General features: G+C 30.8%; 1 non-coding gene and 1 pseudogene across 1 annotated transcript; both read left to right on the top strand.

Moving 5' to 3' along the window:
- Positions 1 to 10,943, top strand: part of LOC108285566 — a 33,980-nt pseudogene extending 23,037 nt beyond the window's left edge.
- Positions 1,456 to 1,564, top strand: LOC119467539. The gene has a single exon (XR_005196075.1). It is a non-coding gene; the product is annotated as a U6 spliceosomal RNA (small nuclear RNA).
- Positions 10,944 to 11,175: the final 232 nt, after the last annotated feature.

Raw genomic sequence — 11,175 nt, 5'->3', positions numbered from 1 at the left:
AAAAACATTTTCAAAATAAGAAAAAGAAGACAAAGAGCTCAATAAAAAATAGGCAAAGGGCTTGAACAGGTGCTCATATAAGTGTCTTTCCAATGAGTCCTAAGCTTACCAAAAGATGTTCAAAGCTATCAGTCATCAAAGTGCAAATCCAAACACAATGAGACATATACCAGTGGCATAGCTACTATTATTTTTTTTTCTTTTCAAAGCACTAAAATAATCAAGCATTGAAAACATATGGATCAACTTAAACTCTCATTGTCCGATTGGTAGAATGGGAAGTTGGAAATAAATATTAGAAAATGTTTTGCAGTATCTACTAAACTTGAACTATGCATTTTCTATGACCCAGATCTTTTAGTCTTAAATAGAAATGCTTACATGTGTTCATCAAAGGACATTGACCAGAGTGTTGATAGATGCTTAAGTCATTATATATCTAAACTAGAAAAAAATAGTCCATCATAATTGAATGTATAAATAAATCCTACTATATTAATATGATGGAAATCAGTTTGATAATAGAAACCAACTATTATTTGAATCACTTAATGCTTAAAAACGTTTTATTGATAACAAAAGCTATAAAATAATAATCATAGTCATAGCAACACCAGCATGTTTCTTAATTGTGATATGTTGACATAATCTAGAAAATTCTTAGAAAATCAGTACACAGGAACAATAAAATGGAATTTTGTTAATTTACCTTTTATGTGTCAATATATACTTTATTTTCTTAACTGGGTTATTTAAGAAATATGGGCATTTTTAACCAAAGTTAGATGTTAACTTTACATATTTTAAAAATAGTATGAAACTCTATACATTTGCAACAAATACAGTAATATAAAAACATAACATATGCAACTTAGAGAAAAACAATTGGCAGCAAAAGGAACAACAGCAAATGAAAAGCATAAAACAGCAGAACTAAGACCAACTAGATTATTTTGATAATACTATACTGAAAAAACCATTACATTGGGTCAAAAATTAAGTCCACATGTAAGCTATTTACAGAAAATAAACACAGAACAAATCTGCTTTGAAAGTGTAAAATAATAATGTGGAGAAAAAAATTTGTCTGATAATTGCAAAGCAAAAGTATACATAGATAACAAATGCTAGATAATGTTAAAGTTAGAACAAAAATATTAACTTAGTCAAAGAAGATCTTGTATTTTTTTAGAGTGTAAACCATAGTGATTATGATGAAAGAGAATAAGGATTAAATAGAACTGTAGCAGATAAAACAAAAAATGCTAAAAGTTTAAAGAAAAAGCCTAAAAAAGGCATTAATAATGAGTCCAGTTTAGCACACATCTCATAAATTGATAGGTCCGTCTCTCAAATATAAACACAACATTGAATTTCTGATAGCAATCAAAGTGCACTGAGATATACTTTTTGTTTCCAGAGCATTAATAAAAGATTTATTTCAATAAGATCAAGGTGCTTGCCTCTGTAGCACATATACTAAAATTGGAATGACACAGAGAAGATTAGCATGGCTCCTGCCCAAAAAGCTAAAAATAAAATTAAAAAAATGAAGATCAGCTAACACATACCAGTGGTAATCTAACAAAATTCCAGAATTATATAGCCACATTTTAAAATTGGGATATAAACCACTACGTTAGTAACAAAGATGAAAAATGATTAGAATGACATCTATAAATTGATATGGAGGGATTCCCAGGATATACGGTTAAATAGAAAAAAGAAATGTGTAAAATAGTATCTACAGCATGCTACCTTTCATATATATACCTATGAAAGTCCTTGATTTCCCTAAGAACTTTTTATTTGCAGTCATAATTTAGCTGTTTGGTGCAAGAGGCCTAGCTTGAGGCGTATCCTGGCTCTTGACGTAACTTCCTCACTCAGCTTAATCACTTCCATCTTTTGATTTAAAGTAATTGACAGGAGACACTTCCTTTCACTTGAACACTCAGAGGCCATTGCAGTTACTAGTTGGATGAATTTTGACCTCATTATCTCAGGGCACGAAGGCCCAAGGAAAGGGAATGAGATGGGGAAACAATTGTTCTGTAAAGCAGTCAGAACACACACATTTATGGATTGTTTGGAGGCTTATATGAGTGAGATTCATTGTTCCCCAAAACAAATTACAATAGTAACATCAAAAATAGCTGATTACAGATCCCCATAACAGACATAATGATAATGAAAAAGCTTGATATATTGTGACAGCTACCAAAATGTGAAAGAGACAAGAAATAAACATATGCTATTGGAAAATTGGTGCTGATAGACACTTGATGCAGGGTTGCCACAAACATTAAATTTGTAAAAATTAAAAATGCATTATCTGTGAAGTACAAAAAAATGAAGCACAATAAAAAAACGGTATGTCTGTGGTTTCAAAATATCTATACAAATTATACGTAATCACAAAGTTAAAAATACTAACTTTAGAGAACTTGGCAGATACCATCTTAACTAATCAACGAAGGATAAAATAATTAGCAATTGGAAAATCTGATATCGTATGCCTTTGCACCTTGTGTTCTGTGGTATACCTGCAAAAATTTATAGCCCAAAATATGTATGCACACACACATACATGATTCATGCATATATATACATATGTATAAAACATTTGACATACACTGTAAAGTATACATGCAGTGCAAATATATTTGAAAATATTACAAGTGAATATTTCTTGTTATGAATGTTATGTATATATGTGTGTGTATATATATATGTATATATATACATGCAAGCATGCATTCATACAGCAAATTTGGGAAACTATCAACCATCAGGGAATCGGGGTGAAATGTGTGCATGAATTCTTTGTATCATTTTTATAAATTCTCTTTAAGTCTGAAAAATTTTTATTTTTAAAATAAAAAACTAAAAGAAAACGCCTAAACTAAACATCCTGATATTTATAACTTTTAAAATTCTTGTAACTATGTAAGGTGCTGGGTCAAGATCTATGAATAGGCCATTTTCTACATTTAATTCTTTTGTAAAAGGCAAACACAGTGATACATTTTGTGACACTACAAAGACATATTTGTTGCTTTTGAAGCCCACAGAACCAGCCTCTGTCCCCATATGAAGGAATTATATGATAAAAGTAACTGAAGTTATGAAACATAAAACTCTGGAAGCCTGAAAAAAAATGTATCGGTATAAGCTGTGTGTGCATGTCTGTGTGTGTGTCTCTGTGTGTGTGTGTGTCCCAGTTACCATTATCATCAATTACCTTGTTAAAAATGTACCTTGACTAATGTTGTTTGTTCTCTGAATTAAACTCTCGCATGGTCATTGCCCTTGAAGGTCAAATCCTCCCTTACCTCCTTCCCCAGCCCGTGCTGGGGGACAGCTCTACAGTGAGTTTTGTATGGCATTTTCATCAGTGCTTATTTTAATTTCCGCAACTGTGCTCTCTATTAATTTATTGAATTCCCCTGTTCCTTTTTGACATACTTATCCTGCTACTCTAAAATATTTATGACCCAGATATCTGACAATCATATCAGTCAGAAAACCATTTTACTTAAAAAAACCATTTCCTATCTCAATTTTACTCTATTACTTTTTTGTTTTAGTTTCTTTAGTGTGAAAACGTATAATATATGGATAGTTAAAATATATTTTTGATTACATATATTGAAAACAAGAAACCATTCTCTTAAATCTTGTAAGTGCTAAAGATGTTAATGAATTTTATATATCTTTGATAGTAATACAAATTCTATTAAAAGAACATTTTGTCAAAATTATAGTAATACAAACTCGATTAAAAGAACATTTTGTCAAAATTAACTGTGTAATAATGATGAGTTTTTAAATAATTATTTATTCTGGAAGAGTACTCTTAAATGAGTTTTAACATTTATAACAAAAAATACTCACTTGTAATACTTTCAAATGTATTTGCACTGCATGTATATCTTAGAACATATGTCAAATGTTGAGTTGCTGTCATTTTTAAAATTCTAATATTTCTGATAAAAAATTAGAGCTTAAAATAAACTTAGTATGTTCTTAAAAGTTTAGCATACCACACATGCACACACACATGCACTAACATACACATGCATTTTTCTTTCTAACATACAGCTTTAAACTATATTAACCTTGAAGAATTGTAGCATTAATGGATATCTTTCTATGTTGATGGATGATAATTAAGACCATTAGTCCCTTCTTAATGTTTTTTCTCAGTTTAATGTCAGTGTACACTAATATTTTTGGATTTGTTAAACAGGATTACCTATTGTTTATTTTTAAATTATGGCTAGTAGGGCTTCTATACGAAAGTATTGAAAGTAAATAACTAAATATTTATAAATTTAAATATTCCAAAAAGTGTTAATTATTTTCTTGTAGATATAAGTGGATGTACACTCATGTATTTTAACATCACTAACATATATCCAAATGTTTAAGGCCAAAACCAACATTTTCTGATCTGGAATGGTTTTTGAAAAATAGTGCTTCTTCACAGATATGCATTTCTAGATGTAAGTGGACAATACTGATAGCTCCTGATTGAATGCCTTATTTGCATTCAACATAATGAAAAGGAATAAAGTATTTGGAAAGTTAGACTGAACTTCTGTAGCTCCTCCCATACCTCATGTGTGGCTGTTCCTCATTGATTTTTATATCTCTTTCCCCCTTAAACACCTCTGCTTTTGCTTATTTTTCCTTTTTTAAAATTTAATTTTAAACCATGTGAACCATCTTCAAAAATGTCTCATCATATAGATTTAATTTTAAACTGTTGCATTAGTTCCTTTTGTTCTTATGCAGTTTACAATTGATATTTATAAAAGTTTAATATCCAACTGTCTACAGAATTGTAAGGGAACTGGGTACCTTGGCTGCTGGAAAGAGGATATTTGAGGAGGTAATTTTTACCCTCATCTGTATCAACATTGACTTCATTTTTCTTCTATAGCAAGAGTTCTACTTAATATGATGAGATTCATTGAAAGTAAGAAGGCAAAAAAAAAAATTCATAGAAACAGAAACACTGTAGAACTTGATATCACCATCTTAAAGCAAAATCTTGATTATTTACAATCATAGTGAGAAGTAAATCACTATCCTTTTATCTCTTTATGATTTATTCACATGTCAGTGGTCTACGACTTAACATTAAAACTTTTATCTTTCTGAGAAGCAAATGTGGTCTCAAGCTAATTTCCAATCAATGCTTTTCATAGCTTTTTGCATGCAGACATGGGCAGTCATTAAATTTCACAGTTCAGCTTTTGTTCTTTGCCCTTTAATTCTCACATTTTCTTTGTGTGTTAGAGGATAAAAGAAGATGCCTTCAAATAAATGTGCCACATTATAATCCTTTAGATTTAAACCGCAGGATCCCTACCCTGTAGCTAAAGCATTTACTTCTATAGTAAGCTCTGCTCATTTGGATACAACTTGAAGACACTATCTATTAGCCTTTTTCTAAGTGTATTCATAAATTGTTTTTAAAGACTTCTATAAAACAGAGAAATAATAACTAGTCTTTAACGTTTCTAAAAGAAAGCACTGTTTTGATAATATAAAAATTATATATTCATGAAACAAGCAGTGCTACAGAGGTTAATCACTGCAAAAAGTCTAATTTAAGATGCAATTATGGATCACTCAGTTTGCTTCCTGGGAACCATGAGAATTCTAAATTGGAGCAAGTATAAATTATAGCTCATTGTGTCCTATTTAATTTACTTATGTCATAACAACTTTTTCATATCTAATGTTATATATTATTCAGTCATCTTAGTAAAATGTTGCCTTTTTGTTTGTAGTTTCATGATAATAAAATTGTCTATTTAAATTCTTTAATAAAAAATAAATGCTTTGTATTTTCTGAAAACAAATGCAACATCAGTGTATTACTAAGAAAAAATGCCACAAAATTATTACAAATGTTTAAGCCTTGTTAACTAAAGACATCTAAAGTGACTGTTTCTTTCTGAAAGATCAATTTTTAAAATTAGTATTTTCATAATTACTTTGATAATGAGCGATTGTTAGACATCTTATATATGATTTTCTGTAATAACAGGCAAGGATGCCCTATCTACATAATTTTCTGATGGTCAGAATGTTCTCTCTTAGAACAGGATTTTGCTGTATAAATTTGAAACAATTACCAAGTTTTAGAAAGTGACCACTTCCTCAGAATGAGAAAAATCTTCACAATTTTTATCCAGGACATTACCAATAGTACTACCAAATTTCCCAGCCACTAATCCAGCTTCTCCTTGGTCCCCATTGTTTATGCTCCTGTTCTAGTTAAACAATGTTTGCACTATGGACAGAGAATTCTATCGTATCATGCTTTATATAGTACATGCACTACAAAGGTATTCATTTGGGTACAATATGAACAAATAAAATATAACATTAAAATATTTAATTTAAATATTTAAATTAAACATTTAAAATCAGATTTCTAAATGAAAACAGTTCATTTATTATTCATTAAGTTTACTGAATTAACCTCACTACTGAGTGAAATAAAATACTCATCTTTCTGAAATATAGTAATACCTAAAGAAAAGAAGCATATATTAGATAAAATATTTTTCTGAACTTATTAATGTAAACTTGCGTGTTTCATCTCTAACTGCATGTGCAGAGACTATTAAAATCTAATTCAGCCTCACTGATTACTAGTGTAAGTATGCCATAGCTTTTTCTGCAAGCTGTATTTATAATATAAATGATTCATATGCCATATTTTAAATAAAACTTTACAAAAATGCTACACTTGATCTTTTTTATTGAAGCCTTATTGGAGCTATATCTTACCTTGTGAACATGGTCTTTTATCAAATTTACTGTATGCACTTATATGGACATCTAAAATTCTCTGAATTAGACTCAAATTTTTTCCATAGAGCTTCAGGAAACCTAATCATTCTAAAATATAACATTTTCAAGGATGAATCTTAAAACTATTTACAATCCATTTTGGTATGTGATTTCAGTGAGTGAATCAGACTAAGTAAAATACTTGACAGGTGGCATGAACAATTAGATTTGTTGTGGCTTATGAATATTTGAAAATGTGGCTGTTTATATGAATTGATCAATTATTTCTATGAAGATGATTTTTGAACAGATATAGTTTTTGAAAGTAACAAATTTCAGGTGATGTAAACCCAGATTAGTCAATGAATCACAAAAGTGACTCATATACCAAATATTTATCAAGTCAAGGAAGGTCAGAGTATGATGATTACAGCACAAACTTCATTTAAATAATAATGTGTCTAATAGCCAAATTACAACTGTATTGTCAACAATGTATAAAAAAGCATGATAAAAATGTGAAAAAAAGGAATTCAATAGATAAGAGATATCAGAAGTTGGACATTCTGGTATCTGAGATACCTAGAAATAAAAAGCATGCCCATTTCACAACTTCCCTCCTTGTGATCTCAGAAATACACATTGCATTTATCCTAGAGTGTCATTTGACCGATGGCTGGATAGTCATCCCTCAAGTGACTGTCCCTTCTGGTTTTCTATGTTTTTTGTTCTGATTTTTCAAGTTAGGTTGGTAGCTGGGACAAGCAATGATCTGGGCTTGAATTGTAAAATGTACTGACAAGAAGTTGCTACTGGGAATAATTGCAGAAGGTCAAGAAACCAGAAGTTCAGAAGTAATTTGAGTTTGGAGGTCAAACATAACAGTAAGGCAACTGTCAGGTGATGAACTCAAGGGTAGATTGTTATGGAAAGATGAGCTGTCAGGTCTCTTATGAGTGATACCAAAAGTGAGCCAAAGCTGTCTAGGGAAACAGAAGGAAAACTCAAGGGTCAGAGTTCCACCATCTAGAAATGATCTAAGTAAAGTTCTATTCAAGTTTCTATCAGGTCACTGGGGGCATCCAATGCCCTTATTAAGTCCTCGTACAGAATATTTCTAGGCCATTAGGAAATAAGTCTGTAAATTAAGTAATAGTTAGAATGGCTCTGAAATTCTGAATAATAGATGCTATAAAAGGGGCTTTTATTTTATTTAAAAATAACATTCAGGTGAATCAATTTTTAAAAAGATGAAATACATGAAAAATATTATAAATTTGGAATAAATAAAATGTTCCATTTTACAGCATATCTAGTTCATAGGCTGGCTCCTTTCATTTAGACACAAACTCGGGAGGACCTTCATCAGCCATTGAACTAAAATCTATGATAGGAAGCAGTCACCTTTCCCATTGACATTTTAAGCATTAAAAAGTTAAATTTCAGAAAAATGTTTTAAAAGTAAACTTTTAGAAATTATAATACCATTGCATACCTGCTTTTGATAATAATTTAAATTAATAAAAATTTAAATTAATTTTTTTATTAATTTGGCTCCAAAGAACTTGTTCTCATTAAGTCCTTTGGAAATTTTATGTATTTTTACTATTTCTACAACCTAGGCTGAAGCTTTTCTCTTTAGCTATGATTATGCTTTTCAAGGTTTTAGTGATCAACTGTTTTTTTCAAAGGAAACATAACCTTCTCACCAATTGAAGTTCACACACACACACTGAACCAAGGGAGAAAGATTAGATATTTATTGTACTTCAATTGCCTGTGACATTCTAGTGAAAGCTAACTACCTGTCCACTAACCCAACTCACCCATATTTCTTATCTAATAACATTTAAAAAGCAAATGAAAATATAATGGAAACAAAAATTGAAATCTGATCAATAAAATCTGAAATTATCATCATTCATGTGTAATTAATTCCATAAATCAATTGGCATATTATCTAAAAACTGTAATCCAATTGATTTATCCCAATTTTATATGATTAATATTGACCAAATAATTTAAAATTATTAAAAATAAAACTCATGATTCATATGCTCTTCTTAGTTATGCTATATGACAGACCTGGAAAGACAATTAACAATTAAATCCTGCATATCACTGAGCCTTGTGTTTTTATTCACTTATTCAACAATTCAAGAAGTATTCTTTGAATAACTTATTTCTGTCAGGAGACACAGTAGCGAAAAGAAAACATACAAACTTGTGACCTTTCTAAAATGTGCATTCTACTGGTAGAAGTCAGACAAGTGAACATTATAAAATATTAGACATAAAATATACAGCATCCCTGGTGGTGATCGCTGCTTAGACAAAGAAGAATAGGGAATGCTGGGAGTAGGGGATTGCAATCTGAAATAAGATTATGACAAAAAGCATGAATTAGAATGGGATTTTAGAGACTACAGAAGGTGAGAAAATGAGCCTTGTGTATATACTGGAGAAAAGCATTCCAGACAAAAATAACAAGTGCAAAGGCCCATTGGCAAGGTCTTGCAATTGAATTTAAGAACCAGCAAATTGGTCATGGTGGAAGAGCAAAAGTAGTAAAGGCACTAAAAGTAAAAAGAGGTGAAGACAGCTAGGTAGGAGGAAGGCAAATCATGTGTGGTACATTTTGGCTTTCACTCTGGGTGGTATGGAAAGTTATTTGTGGGTTTTGACTCTATAGAGTCTAATTTCATTTAATTTCTTAAAGTGAAGTGCAGGATAATATTGCCTCACACTTATAGATGGATAAAAGGATAGGGGATAGATGATAAAGAGAGATGATTGATAGATAGATAGAGATATTCCTTAATACTAATATTATATTATTACATGTATTATATATATAATGCATATGTAGTATGAATATAATGTATTATGAATATAATACATATGCATTATGAATGTATTTAATTTATATATTGATATATATTTTATTAAAATGTATGCATATTAAAGAAAGTAATTCTGTTTTAGTTTCCGAAAAAGTCTTCTTAATAAGTGTTTTTACGGCCGGGCGTGGTGGCTCACGCTTGTAATCCAAGCACTTTGGAGGTCAAGGCGGGCGGATCACCTGAGGTCGGGAGTTCAAGACCAGCCTGACGAACATGGTGAAACCCCATCTTAAAANAAAAAAAAAAAAAAAAGTGTTTTTACATACATACAAATTCCCCTAAAAAACATTGCCTCTTTAAAAAAAAATTTAACACAGTTTTCACAAAATACATATAGAAAGCATTTATATCAACATAATAAAGATCATATATAAAAAACCTACAGCTAAAAGCATAATCAAAGAGGAAAGTCTGAAACCTTATTCTCTAAGATCTGGTACAAGATGTCCCCACCTTGCCACTTCTATTCAACATAATACAGAACGTCCTAGCCAGAGGAGTTAGATAAGGAAAAAACAAAACAAAACAAAACAAAACAAAAACGAAGACATTCAATTTGGAAAGGAGAAGTAAAATTCTTTCTCTTTTGAGATGACATAATCATATATATAGAGAACCCTAGGAACTCAACAAAAAAACTGTTAAAACTAAAATTCAGTAAAATTACATGATAAAATTTCAACACATAAAATTTAGTGAAATTTTTATACACTGACAGCAAACCTTTCAGAAAGGAAATTCAAAAAACAATCCCATTTGCAATATTAACAACAACAAATGTACTTAGGAGTAAACTTATCCAAAGAGATGAAGGACTTTTACACTGAAAACACTAATGGAGGAAATTAAAGGAGACAAAGGTAAAAGGAAAGACATGGGGTGTTCATGAATTAAAAGAGTTAGTATTGTTTTCTGACTTTAGGAAGAGTCTTCAAGCAATTCCTCTTGAAACAGACACAGATGTTTCCCTTTCTTCATATGATGAAGATCAGGGACCCAAACGTTAGAAAAGCTAATGAGGCACCATTTGTCCCCATTGGAATGGCTGATTTTGTAGTCATTGTTGCATATGGGTTACACAAACTGCAAAGCAGGGGAAATGCTAAAATATCCCTTCATCTGATCCACATGTGTGTGGCAGCTCAAGGCTTTGTTGCAGGAGCAATGACTGTTGGTATGAGCTATTCCACATATCAGGAATTCTGGGAAAAACATAAGCCTTAGAAAAAGAGATGCTGTCTTGATCTTGTTGGAGGAGCTTGCTGTAGTTAGACATCTCATTATTGAAGTTACATGTTAATGTTGAAAATAAACTATTTGAGTGTGCTCAGATGATACCATGGTATTTTGAATACCAACTTCCTTTTTTGTAGGCTCAACTTGCCTGGTAACCAACTTACTAGTGACTAGTTTACTAGCTAGATCATTCAGAGGAGTCAAGTTAACACAAAACAAA

This window comes from Cebus imitator, unplaced genomic scaffold (assembly GCF_001604975.1).
Source record: "Cebus imitator isolate Cc_AM_T3 unplaced genomic scaffold, Cebus_imitator-1.0 Scaffold301, whole genome shotgun sequence".
Lineage (NCBI taxonomy): Eukaryota > Metazoa > Chordata > Mammalia > Primates > Cebidae > Cebus > Cebus imitator.
Note: the sequence above shows the minus strand (reverse complement) of the source record. Positions and strands in the feature narration are given on the sequence as shown.